General features: G+C 43.9%; 1 protein-coding gene across 11 annotated transcripts in view; it reads left to right on the forward strand.

Moving 5' to 3' along the window:
* Window positions 1-13,682, forward strand: part of TMCC3 (transmembrane and coiled-coil domain family 3) — a 299,493-nt gene that overhangs the window by 261,580 nt on the left and 24,231 nt on the right. The window contains exon 1 of one of the 11 annotated variants that reach the window (XM_058741779.1): window positions 13,164-13,185. The exons of 9 other annotated variants lie outside the window; for them this stretch is intronic. The gene's annotated coding sequence lies outside the window, so the exon portion shown is untranslated. Of the gene's footprint in view, window positions 1-13,163; window positions 13,186-13,220; window positions 13,646-13,682 lie in introns of those variants that run through there. One more of the 11 variants, XM_058741774.1, reaches the window with a different exon arrangement.

Genomic DNA, 13,682 nt, shown 5'->3' on the forward strand with positions numbered 1-13,682 from the left:
ATATGGTTTTTAACTGCATTTTGCTTAATCGTCATTTTGGTAGTGATAGTAAGAGAATAAGGAAGGGTACCTATTCGATGTTTGTTACTTGGTATGTGCTGAGGGCTGCGAGCTTCACAGACCTAACAGTAACAGAACTGTTAAGTAGAAAAGCCTCCAGGGCCTTAAAGGTCACAGACTTCATCCACCTTGTTTTCTCAAATGAGGGACCTAAGACTGGAGAGTTCACTAGACCCCCAGGTCCCCGACTGACCTGGTCTAGGATTCTTCCTGACTTCACGATGCTCTGTCACAATTCACACCTGATCATATGGATGGCCCCAGTCAATCGGGAAGAAGTCGTGGGAATTTAGCAGTTTAGAAATCCAACATCAGCAAGGCTTAAAAATGTTGGCCCTTAAATGGTAAGAATGTTAATTATCTAGAGATTTCATTCACTCATCTATAAAACTTCTCTTTCAGTATCCATTAAATGAGGTGTTTCTCTGTTCATGGAAATTATTCCTTTATGAGAACCAATTATTTTTATTTAATCTTTTTTATATGTTTGTTTATTTTTGAGAGCGAGAGAGAGCGAGCGAGTGCGCATGAGTGGGGGAGGGGCAGAGAGAGAGGGAGACAGAATTTAAAGCAGGCTCCAGGCTCTGAGCTGTCAGTACAGAGCCCACAGAGCCCGACGCAGGCCTGGAACCCTCGAGCCATGAGGTCATGACCAGAGCCAAAGTCGGACACCCAAGACTGAGCCACCCAGGCACCCTGAGAACCAGTTCTTAAAGGAGAAGGAAGGGGAAAATTCTAAGGTGTGCACATGCTTATTATGAGGTCTGCAGTTTCGGTGCATAGCCTTGAACTTCTGCTGTTTCCAGGTATAGTCCTCTTAAAGCCTTGATGAAAACCACAAAGCTTTTTCTTGAGAAGTTTTAGGGTAAACTCTAAGTCTGTGAGCTTTGCAAGTAAGAAACTGTTCCTTGATCAGATATGTTACTCTTAGTAATGATTCATAGAAAGTTTCATAGAAAGAATGCTGTAGGAGAGATTAGTGGACTCAGCACTGGAAAGTTTAATCCTTTATTGACCCCACTGGCCAGGAAGTAACCACAGGACATTCTTCAGTATGTTAGAGCCTCTTTAATTATCGGACACAGAAACATGTGGCTTGTCTTTTTCCCAGTTATAAAGCACTAGTTCAAACAGGATTGAGTCCCATTCATTGGTCATGGAATAAATTTAATGCATAAGAGCTATCATTTTATATTTTTATATGGAAAAGTAGAAGAAAGAGTACAGCAAATACCCATCTACCATATCAAGATTCAACAATTAAATTTTCCATATTTGTTTTATGTAGTGTGTATGTAATCTGTTGCAAAGTAAGTTACACGTAGACATTAAGGTACTTGGTTTCTGACATGTATACAAAACCAGGGACATTCTCTACATAATAAAATTAACATACCCTTAAATTAAAATTAATTATAATTTCCTAATATGCAGTGGTCCAAAAAATGAGCTGTTTTTAAAAATATGCTTATAAAGTTGGATTGCATGTAGTAAATACAAGTATTATTTCATAAAAGTTACATACATGTATACATGCACACATGTGTATGTATATATTGGTAAATACATATTTCTTACTGTGGGTCTCATTCAGAATTTGGAATATACTGCTTTATAGCATAAAGAAGCTGGCTGCATAAATATTTGCTAGTCGGTGATACTGCTAGTTCTGTGCTGTTGTACAGAATCTAAAAAAGTGAATACTTGCAGCAACGTAAAGATCTAGTAAGGAGAATAAAATAAGTAGTATTAACAAGGGCCAGAATGAATCCGGGAGGAGCGGAAGTAACTTGGGCAGGAGTTCTTTGGAAAGGCCTCATAGAAGAAATCTTGAAGGGATGGTAGGATGTGGGTAAGACCGAGGTCTTAGAATGGGTGTGCCCAGAAGGAATGACGTAAGTATTGGGGTGGAAAGAAAGTGCAGAAATGTATTCAATGCACCGTAGCCCTGGAGTCTGTCAGGGAGGTGGTAGGAGGAAGACAGACCTAGGCAAGTTGGAGTAGGAAAAATTACTCAGGGATTAAGTACAGGCAGGAGGAAGAACCCAGTTCCTTTATGAGAGGAAGAGCCGTTGTACGTCTTGAGCAGCGTTATAATGCGAAGAAGATGAGTATAATGACTCTCCGTGGCTGCATTGAGGAAATGAAACACTGAACACAGTGAAACCCATTTAAACTCTTGCCCTTTGTGTAGATGAAATAGGAAGTGAGGGTCTGGATTCAGTGGGTGGATCTGGGGAGAGGGAGGAAGGGTCAATCTAGGGAGAGATTCTTGGACAAAGAGATAACAGGATTTGGTGACAGCTTGAGTCAGGGGTGGAGAGAACCTGGGCAAAATTAGCAAATGATGCCATTGATAGATAAGGTTATGGAGTTAACTATCACCCAGTTCAAAAAAAACCCCCCGCATCATCTGTAAAAACAAGCTTCCGTGACATAATACTCTCAAGAATTAGTTTGGGAGGCTTTTTTATTTTTATTTTTTTACAGGAAGTAGCAAGTTACAATAATTAGATAGGTTTTTCTGACACAGTTTTTCCTTGTTTTGCTTAAAGACTTAGGGAAATGTTAGATAATGTCTCTTTAGGGCCTTAATTTAGAGTCCTAGTTTCACTTAAGTAGCAACATAGAAGACTAATGATACTGAAAAAAAATTAAGGATCAGATATTGAGATTTTAAGTTTTAGTCATTTGAGGTCTTGTACCTTTTCAAAAGTTGGATCACTCAGATACTTAGGTGTTCTGCTTTTGGGTGAATGGGCATCTTTTGAAAAATTCTCTTTACAGTTAGTTCAGATTCATTGGAACTTGATTCTGAAGGGACCTCCTGTGTGCTTTGAGATTCTGCCTGACTTTCCCCATCCTGTCTCCGCTGCAAGATGCATGTGCACACATAAGCAGATTCCATGATGTGGAGTGGGGAGGGAGTTACCAGCTTCTCCGGGAAGAGCGTGATCGTGGTGACAGCAGCATCATTGCTCTTGGCTCTGGACTTTTCCCAAGTTCCCACCTGTCTGGGTATGTTGGGTTTGATAAGCGATAGCCTATACTTAGAGCATTTAACTCTGTATGAGGCCCTGTTGCAAGCACTTCACGAATATTAATTCATCTCAAGTTTACAGTCACCCCGTGAAGTGGGTACTGCTGTCCCCACTTTACAGATGAGGAAACCGAGGCATAGAGAGAATGAGCAGCTCACCTACGATGATACATTTAACGTGACAGAGCTAGGATTTGAACCTACACAGTCTGGCCCTGTATCTGCTTTTAACCATGAACATATGCTACCACCATAATACAATTAACCTCTGTTTAGGACACATGGCTTTGGAATTGGGGCTTTCTTGTGAATCTCAGCTGGCTGGTTGCTGCAGGTGTGAGTGAGCCCTGGAAGGCTGTTCCCTCTGGAAATATCGTCACCCCAAATATAGACGTGGGTTCCAAGAAAGGTCACAGTATAGTGTTTATCTTAAAAATCACAATCCACAGTTCAATTTATTTTTTTGTAGTTTCCTTTTTTCCAGATTACAAAGCAGTGTGTTCCTAGAGGACTGTCCTGTATCTGAAATACAAATCTTCAGTGCTTTTAAACTGCTGTGTCTGTGGGAGAAAGAAGCCTCCTCTTTGCTTCATCCCCATAGCAGAGCCTCTGATTATTATCTGCCTCCTAGGGCTGTACTCAGAGGAGGGGCTTTCTGTACAAACTGGCATGTTTCACTGGCATGGAGAGTCAGTAGCGGTGGTTAAAACAGAAGCGGGCTACATTTTGTATTCAAGATATCTTGGGATCTAAGCTAGTTTCTTCTCTAACTCATTAATGTTAAATTGGCAACATCTCCAGTAATTGCCTTGTGGCACCAAGAACTGCCTAAAGCTGTTTGTTAGTATTTGGTCTCCTGGTTTCTCTCCGGTACGTATTTTCCACTTTGCAATATTTAATGGATACACAGTGCTTTAAGTGAATGAAAATTTAGGGTTGGAGGGGTGTGGGAAACATGTTTGTGTCTAGTAAAGGGTCTGGCATAAGGCAGCAGGACTCTCAGTGAAAGGTGGGAATGTTAGAGCGCAGACCTCGCAGCCGGCTGGAATCAGCTCTCCCACTTATTGGCTTTGTGACTTCAGACAAGTCACTTGCTTTTTCCATCTGTAAAGTAATTATTCTCATCTCATATTCTTGAAAGGAAAAATAAAATAATGTATGTGAAGCAAGTGGAAAATTATATGATGCTTAAGTCTTTAACCAGTAGCTTCTCTTTTTAAAATCAACTTGTACTGTTTTGCCAAGATCCTGTCCTCTCTTGAACCATTCTTCTTGAGGCCTGCTCGTGTCCTTTATTTTCTTTTTTATGTGTAGTTATTTATTTTTGAGAGAGAGAGAAGTGCACCTGAGGAGGGGAGGGGCAGAGACAGAGAGAGAGAGAGAGAGAGAGAGAGAGAGAGAGAGAGAGAGAAAATCTCAAGCAGGCTTTGTGCTCAGCGTGGAACCCAACTTGGGGCTTGATCCCATGTCCCTGGAATCGTGACCTGAGCCAAAATCAAGAGTCACACATTCAACTGACTGAGCCACCCAGGAGCCCTTCCTTTTGTGCTTTATTTTTTTTAATGTTTATTTATTGATTTTGAGAGAGAGAGAGAGAGAGAGAGAAAGTGAGAGAGAGAGAGAAAGTGAGCAAGAGAGAGGCAGAGAGAGAGGGAAACAGAGAATCCCAAGCCTGCCCGAAGCAGGGCTCAAACCCACAAACTGTGAGATCATGACCTGAACTGAAATCGAGAGTCAGGTGCTCAGCTGACTGAGTCACCCAGGCACCCCTTTCCTTTTGTCCTTTAAAACAAGTCATTGTCTCCTTAGACTCTGGAGGATAAGAGGACTTCTTTATTTTTGTGTTCACGTTCTATTGAATTATGTTTTCCTAAGGGACAGGGAACTACACCTGATAATGTTGCTGGCACAGTAGATATGTTATTTCAAAAAAAGTTTTTCATTTATTGCAATACCAAGACTGCATCCTTATGCCATCACAAATAGCGTATTGAGTTAAAACATGGTGTGAAAGAAGGAGCAAGCATGTGGATTCTCAGCAACAGTTAGGATGATGCCGGCAGGGAGAAGGTCACTGAGGGAGGAAGAGCGTACGCCTGTGTATTCTGTACATTGTGGGTCATGCGTTAGTTGGTCACCTATGTTGTTTGGAACAACAGAAAGCCATGAGACACGTCAGTTTCCTGAATTTTTGATATGCTTGAATCGAGAGGCATTAACCATCTGCAGTCCAGTCTGTCTGGAATACAACCCTGAATAACCTCTTGGCTACGGGTTCTCCTTGATTCCCTCCTGGCCAGCAACCAAGAGAATGTAAACAGGAGGGACAGCTGGCTGCCCCAGTTGGCTGTTTGTCTACCATTGATTGAGCAAGAGACTAAGGTCCTATTGAAGAAGGAATGTGGGGCAGGACACACGTGGCTTATCAGACATTGCATCCCTTTGAGCTTTGAGGCTTCAGTATGGGGGGGTGGGGAGGGGGATCCAATGTTATATAAATACTTAGATGCCTAGCAGGATAAACACTGTTCAAGGGGTAAATGCAAATTTTGGGGAGAGCACAAAGGAAGCCGTCTGTTCTAGCAGAGCGTGGGGGTAGGGGTAGCTTTGTGGAAGCGACAGTGTTTGAACTGATCCTGGAAAGGTAAATTGGGGTGGAGGCATGCAAGGCCACGCTAGGGTGAGGAGCTAGGAGGTACTTAACACACAGAAATAGGAAAGTGCGTGAAGCATTCAGAGGCTTGTTGGATTAATGGAATAAGATGAAGGTTGAAAGCTTACAGGCTTTGGTACAAATCCTGGTTCTGTGCTTACTAGCTATAACCACAACCTATTTCATGCCTTCCCATTCCAAATCTGTAAAGCATAGCTATTGATACCTACTTCATGGGGCCGTGGGGATGAAATGAGAGTGTATACAAAGCTCCAGCCTTACTCTGGTGCCTCTTGCATAGATGCGCTCAAAATATCATTATGGGCAAGTCTCCTGGAATATGGCCAAGATAGGACCCTGATCCAGAGAGTTCTAAATTCTTTGCTGAGGATTTCACGTATTAGTTTCTTTTTTAACAATTTTTTTTTAAGTTTATTCTGAGAGAGAGCGCATGCGCAGGAGATGCAGAGTGGGAGGGAGAGGATCCCAAGCAGACTCTGCATTGTCAGCACAGAGCCCGATGTGGGGCTCGAGTTCATGAACCATGAGATCGTGACCTGAACCGAAACCAAGAGTGGGAAGCTTAACCGACTGAGCCACCCGGGCGCCTCAGGGAATTTTTTTTATTACCAATTTTTTTTTTTTTTTAAATAGTCTTCACACCCAATGTGGGGCTTGAATTCACAACCCTGAGATCAGGAGTCACATGCTCGACTGACTGAGCCAGCCAGGCACCCTTAGTCTAGGGAATTTTAAAGATTTTCAGAAGGAACAGGACTTGGTTTGTCTTTTAAAAAGATAGTTTTATTTGGCCCAAGGCAGTCAGAGTTTTTTTACATTGCTTGGCCTCCTTTGAAGCCTAACGTAACTTCCATATGAAAAATAAATACTAAAATGTTGATTGTTCTTTTCATGGACATGAACATTTTTTTCCTTGAATATGATGCCATTTATTATTTTGGTAGAACTAAGGGAGATTTTTATTTCTAATTGTTAGTTGGTGATAATACTCCTGGCTTACATTAGGAAAAATAAAATTGCTTAAAGGAAATAAGCTCCATATTGCAAAAGGGAAATAAACTAGTAAGGATCAGTTTTTTTCTACTACAGAATTAGGTATGTTATTTCTAAGCCCTATCTGATGACTAGTTGTGTTCTGTTTATAACAAAATTCTGTACTAATTACCCAGTACGCATGCAATATTTTTTATAGTACCAAAACCAAATTAAACCCTGACCTGCAGAGAAAAACTTAATAAGGAGGTTTAGGTTTGCTTTGGGAATGTGCTTTGGGACCCAAGTATCAAGTTCTGGCTCAATCTTACTAAGCAACTTTTCAGAGGACACAAGCCAAGTTGTGATCTTCAGTGCGGCTTTCTCCAGGTGCCCTGGGAATGGGGGACAGAAGGAGCCGTGTCAGCTTATGAGCTGGATGTGTTTGACCATATTCCCCCTGTTACATATGGGGGCAAGAGTATGGTGCTCACCGCCAGGCAGGGTGACCTACCTAACATCTGTAGATTGAGGCACATTTACCTCTTTATCCTAAGAGGGTGTGATAAAGCATGGGAGAGTAGCAGTAATATCCAAAAATAAAATTGAAAATTAAAAAGGAGGGGAATGCTAATCACCAGGTCTAACAGTTATTCATTTGGGCTGAACTTCCTAGCAAAAAGGGAGACATTGTTATCTGATAGGACACCCCTATCATATTGACTATTATATTTACTTTATGTATTTAGCTAAGAAGCTATACTTCAGTGGACAAATTACTTCCCCTTGTAGGGAAAATTACTTTTCCTGTGAAGAGTACCTCTCATGAACAGAATGTGGACTGAAGTGAAAAGTTACTTGGGTTCGTATTGAAGCTATTGCTTTTTAAAACGGGCATTAAGCCAAGTGAGATCTACGAAGATTCTTCCAGTGCCGACAGTCTGACTTCTGTTGCAGATCAGTGCCCCTCAGGTGAAGTTAGCTGTTGTCATGTGCCTCTGAGAGGGTCCTAAGAAATCCTCAAAGACTTCGGATTGGAGATGCTGAAAGACTGCAGGACACTGCTGGCTTTGTGTGGTCATCATTCAGAAACTTAGGTTAAGCACACATTCCTCCCAAGAACCCTGCTCACTGGCTAAGGGCCTCGGAGACCCATTTTTCTCCTCCTTCAGAGCTGTCTCTCCTGCTTCGATTCCCGAGGTGGTTCTCTTGGGGTATAATGTGGTATTTCTACCTCTCCCCTAGTCCTCAAGGCAAGGGCTCAGTCCCTTTCCTGTGAGGGTTTTACTGACCCTCCCACTGCCAGAAACCGGTGGGGGAGTAACTCCCATGGTAGGAAGGACTCCAGCACCCTGGAAGTGGTTAGTTCAGCACCCAGGGGTTCTCACACACCCCAAGTTTCTTCTAAGTGTAGGAACTAAAAGCCACAATGATGTTCATTCTGCATTTAGTCCTAAAATTGGGGTTTCCTGCTTCCCCTTTAGAACTCCCCATCCCATATCTCCCCACCAGAAGGAACTGTGAGCCCTTCCTTCAAGAAGGCCGAGTTCTTCATGCCCGACCTGTAGAGATGGGGGGCAGGTGTTAGGTGTTCACTTCCCTTTCCCAAACTTGCCTGTTTTTGAGGCAAGATAGATAGGATGCCCAGAGACTCTTTCTCTTGGAAATAGCCTTCTTTTGGGGGCACCGGGTGGCTCAGTTGGTTGAGCATCTGACTTCGACTCAGGTCATGATCTCGCATTTTATAAGTTCCAGCCCCACATCAGGCTCACTGCTGTCAGCACAGAGCCCACTTCGGATCCTCTGTCCCCCTCTCTTTGCCCCTCCCCCCACTTGTGCTCTCCCAAAAATAATATTAAAAAAGAAAAAGAAATAGCCCTCTTTTGGTGTTGCTTCACATGCCTCTCCAGTCTCCTCCCCAGGGGACCATGGCTGTCCTTTACCTGCGGTTGGATTTAAATGTACGTTGCTTGCTTTTCGTTACCCTAGCCTGTCCCTTCTAGCTTCTCCCCCTCTGATTTAATTCTTCTGTAGATTACACGGCATCTAGTAAATTTTTATCAGGTCAGACTAATTTTGTAAGAGATTAGTTTGTATTAATTGAAAGTGAGTTCTAAGCTATTTTGAAGACATCTGTATTTTCTAGTGCATGTAATTCAAAGTAGGTTACCACTGTTGCCTGGTAGAGGCTTAATGAGAAGATAATTATTTCTAATTACAGTGTCAAGTGTTCATAAGTGCTTGAAGATTCTTGAAGAATTTGTTTTTGAGAACCGTAAACACTTTGTCTAATCTCCTGCATCTGTTAATTCGCAGTGTTGGGATAAAGGATTGGGCCAGCAAAGGTACACGTAGTCTGTCCCCTGTTCCAAACGATCCTTAATCCCGGAGTAATGAGGTGAACTTTACCTGCAGGCAAGGACTAAAAACTCCTGATGCTGTCGAATTTTTTTGGTCCATGATGCTAAGAGAGGAAGAGGCAGGAGAAATAAAACCTTTATGGTAAAACTAGTGATTCAGTTCCTGTTCTGTACACCATGAACTTCTTTAAAAGTTCGTAGTGTACTATTGTCAGACTTGAGCTACAAAAGGAAGTGTGTTCCTTGTCTAAGCGAATTAGAACAAACATTTTATGAAGTCCCTTTACTAATAAAATATCTTTGGGATACTATGTGAAGATCTTTAAGTCTTTCATTTTTCTTTTAATGTTTATTTTTGAGAGAGAGCAAGAGCAGGGAAGGGGCAGAGAGAGAGAGGGAGAGAGAGACTTCCAAGCAGGCTCTGCACCATCAGCGCAGAGCCCAACGTGGTGGGGCTTGAACTCGTGAACTGTGAGATCATGCCCTGAGCTGGAATTAAGAGACCCTCCACTGACTGAGCCACCCAGGCCTCCCTAAGGTTTTTCATTTCTAGCATGTAGAGGGAGGGAAAGTGGCATTCTTCTAAAATACAGGTATTGACTACTTTGTGTAGGTATCAACATGAATGTGTTAGTATCTCGTTATGAGGCTGCTTAACAAGCTTTCAGAATTACTTCTCCAGTGCAGGTTAGCTCAGTTAGCAAGAGAACCAAGCGTTTGGTGCTGGGGTTCAGGGCTTTGGTTGGCTTCCCTGGGTTCACTGAGTGGGGAGACATTTTGCAAGCGCACGTCAAGTTACCACAAAGCAAGACGGAAGATGGCTTAGTCGTGCTGTATGCATTACTAGCAGCAAAGTGATAACAAGCTCGCATTCTTTGGTAAAACATAAAAAAGGTACCCCTACAGGGCCATGCCAGGCAGTCCCTTGTTTTCTCTGCTCTATCACCCAGCAGAGGGAAGAGTGTCTTCCCTTTTCTCCAGGCAGATCTATGACTTATCTACTGAGCGCCTTCCCCACATGCGTCCAGAGCTGAACCCCTCAGTTGTTAGGCCCTTAGACGTGGCTGGCTTCTTCTCCAGGGGTCTCTTATCTCACTTCTCTGATTTTTACCATCTGTTTCTCTCCTTCTCTTTCTTCCCTTAGTGACTGTAAATGCTGCATGTGATTTCAGTAAAAGCAGTAGGCTTTTTTTTTTGTCCTCAGAATTACTTTGCCTGCACCACTGTGCCTATTTTAAAGCACGGGTGAAGAAGAATGAATGTCACAGGCCGTATCAAACCTGAGATTGGTGTGGTTTCAGCCAGCAACATGAGCGCTGTGGTTAGGCAGCAACCTGGACGAATTTTTCAAGTTCAGACTGAAGGAGGGTAAGCGTGCTGACAGAGCAGTCTTAACCAGACCCAGGGCGTCCACACAAGTCCTGGTGCCCCCGGTAGGGCCCCTGCAGAGCAGGCTCTCACGCTGTTGGTGGCTGAGCTTAGGTCCTGCAAAGTCTTACCTGTTTCATATGTCAGAGTGTAGCCCCAGCTAAGCTATTCATTATCTGTGGAGGACCTCAAGAAATCTATTTGTTTATCAGCCTGGCTTTTCTCATGAAAGAGGGTTAGTGTATAGAATATATGAATGCTAAAAAAAAGTATTTAGCACAATGCCTGACTCATAGTAAAAGTACCCTGTCATTGTTAGGGAGGCAGGCTCTGGAGACAGACTGCCTGGATTTCAGTCCCCACTCTGCTGTTCACTAGTTGTGTGCCTGTAGGCAACTTACCTAACTTCTCTGTGCCTAGTTTTCTCATTTGTAAAACAGTAACGGTAGAACCTATCTCAGAATTTTTTAGCAAATGAGATGCCACACGTGTCCCTAACGTGACATTTTTCCTCCCGGGCATGTGGTGGGATTGTCTTTCCCCGTCCTGCAGCCCCCTTGAAGTTAGCTAGGCCCGGTACAGTGAGCGGACGAAGCCATAAGTGCCTCTTCTGATGGAAGTCTTTAGGCCCCAGTGAACGATTCCCCAAGTCCCCTGCCATGGCCACCAGCAACACTGCAGAAGGTGGGGTCCCTCACAGCTGGGGTCCCTTAGCTGATGCCCAGCAGTCTTGTTAGCACGAGCAAGAATGAACCTTTCCTTTCTTCCTTCCTTCCTTCCTTCCTTCCTTCCTTCCTTCCTTCCTTCCTTCCTTCCTTCCTTTTTTTCTTTCTTTCTTTTCTTTTCTTTTCTTTTCTTTTCTTTTCTTTTCTTTTCTTTTCTTTTCTTTTCTTTTCTTTTTTTTCTTTCTTTCTTTCTTTCTTTCTTTCTTTCTTTCTTGCCACTGAGATTTTGGCATTGTTGCCACAGCAAAGCCTAGCACATTCTGATTGGCATGCCACAGGAGCAGCCTTGCCTCTGGACCTGAAATTAGATTCCGGCTAAAATGAGTAAGGGTACAGAATGTCAGCTGTGTGGGCCTGGACCCCGGGCCACAGAGACCTGTGAGTGCCTTTGTGGGCCTGTCTGTGAGAGCACGCTCGTGTGCGCTGGGGAATACCTGTTGCCTAGGAAATGGCCGCCGGTTTCAAGGACTGACTCTTTCCTAGTGTGACTGAACTCAAGCAGCTTTTCTTTTCTTTTTTTCCCCAGGCAGCTTTTCTTAACGCAAAAGGTCCATTGTATCCGGCCTCGGGTCTAGCAGGCAGTTGTCATCCCCTCATTGTTCTGATCTCTCTGTGCCTCAGATTGTTCGGGCCATTCCATGACCCCCAGAGCCTCCGGGGACTAATGCTTCGGTCCAGGCACCCACAGGCCCGCCCCCCCCCCCCCACTATCCCCCCCTACTCCCCAACCCCCCCCCCCCCACTGCATTCCCTTTTCCACTTCTCTTGGGTGGGGTTCGGGTGGTGTGCCCCTGCATTGACTGTCCTTCCCTTTTATTCGTTTTCCTCTGGAGCTTTTAGGGGATAGATATGAAATGTCACGAAGAGAGCCCTCTTTGGAAGCCGGAACAGTGTGTTCCCGCAGCCACTGTATTACTTTGTGCTGTGCCTGGCTTCCCAGTGAGTGAGGTGAGCTCGCTTACGTTGTATCGGAGCCTTGGATTGTTGGCAGAGGTGACTCAGTGTCGGTTTTTGATGTTAGTCCAGGGCTTAGGCTTTTCTGTAGCCTTTGTTCCAGAACATTGAGGTGACCGTGGAAATGTTGCCGCTGCCGGAAGGAAAACATTATTAGCGATGGCTTTTCACTAGGATGTCGGTGGTCTGCCTTTCACGTAAACTAATAATAGCCAAGTCATTCTAAGAGAACTGAAAGGGGCTAGCAGTCATTTTTTAAAATAGCATCCATTCTGCCAAAATGGTATTTCATGTTCTTTTTTTTTTTTTTTTTTGAATTGGAAAATATGGAAACATAAAAACAAGAATGACTCCTCTTAACCCCGCCATGCAAAAATAACCATTGTTTGGAGCTTGTTTCCTTTCAGTTTTTACATGGAGGTACATTTTTAAATGAAATTGGAATGACAATAGTAGCAAACCTTTTTTGAAACCATTCTCTGTGCCAGGAACTCTTTAAGCACTTTATGCGTATTATCTCATTCATTCATTCACAACTCTTTGAAGAAAGATGATCTCCGTTTTACAGAAGAGGACACTGAGGCACAGAGAGGCTAAATCATTTTCCCAAAGCCACACAGCTCGTAAAAGCGGTGCCTAGACAGAAAACAAAAGCAGTCTGTCTCTGGAGCCCAGGGTCTTGACTGTTCCACAATACTGTCTCACAGTAAAGATAACTTGGATTAAAGGTCATGGAATTTGCACTGTTAGCTGCGACTTGTATGGTTCCGTTTCTTTATAGATGAGGAAGTTGAAGCCCACAGACGTGACCTGATTTAGCTAACGACGTAACTAGTTACTGTCAGTGCCGAAACTGGAACATGCATCTCCTGATCCGCACAGTTCACGTGCACGCTGACTCCGGGTGATCCGTGAACCTTTGTCCACCCTGGGTCCCGCCCTAGGTCCCGCCCTGAGACAGCTGCACCGTGCACTTGCCCTCGGGCCGGCTCCGGATGACGTGGGGGACGCCCACAGCTTTCTCCCCAGCACGTATGTGAAATTTCGCTTTGGGTTTAGGGAATGCATGGGCATCTGGTAACGATGTGTACACGTCGCCCTTCATTACCCTGCAGAGCGAGGGCTATAAAAGGCTATAAAAAGGTGTGACCCAACAATAGTTTCAACCTTCTACCCTCATCAGACATTTTCAACTGAGATTTGCTGACAAGCAGTGAGGTATTGTGCTGTGATTGATTTGAGCTCTGAATGCTGTTGCTTTCCCCAGCCTGGACCGTCGAGGACATGCCAAGCATTGTTATAGTTTTAAAGTGAGCCAGAAGTCAGCCAGCTCTCTGTGTGCAAACGCTCCTGGGTGTTCGAGGCTGTCCTGGCCCAGCAGTCTGTAAGGGAGGAGGCCGTTGCATTGCAACACCAGCGTTGGCTGGCCAGCTGCTGTGGGGCTGAGGATTAAAGGAAGAACGGGAGCTGACTTACTATTGCATTTGGGAAGGTAAGGTATAAAAAGCCTCTGCATCTTCCAACTTGGT

Source organism: Neofelis nebulosa, chromosome 8 (genome assembly GCF_028018385.1).
Source record: "Neofelis nebulosa isolate mNeoNeb1 chromosome 8, mNeoNeb1.pri, whole genome shotgun sequence".
NCBI classification, from domain to species: domain Eukaryota; kingdom Metazoa; phylum Chordata; class Mammalia; order Carnivora; family Felidae; genus Neofelis; species Neofelis nebulosa.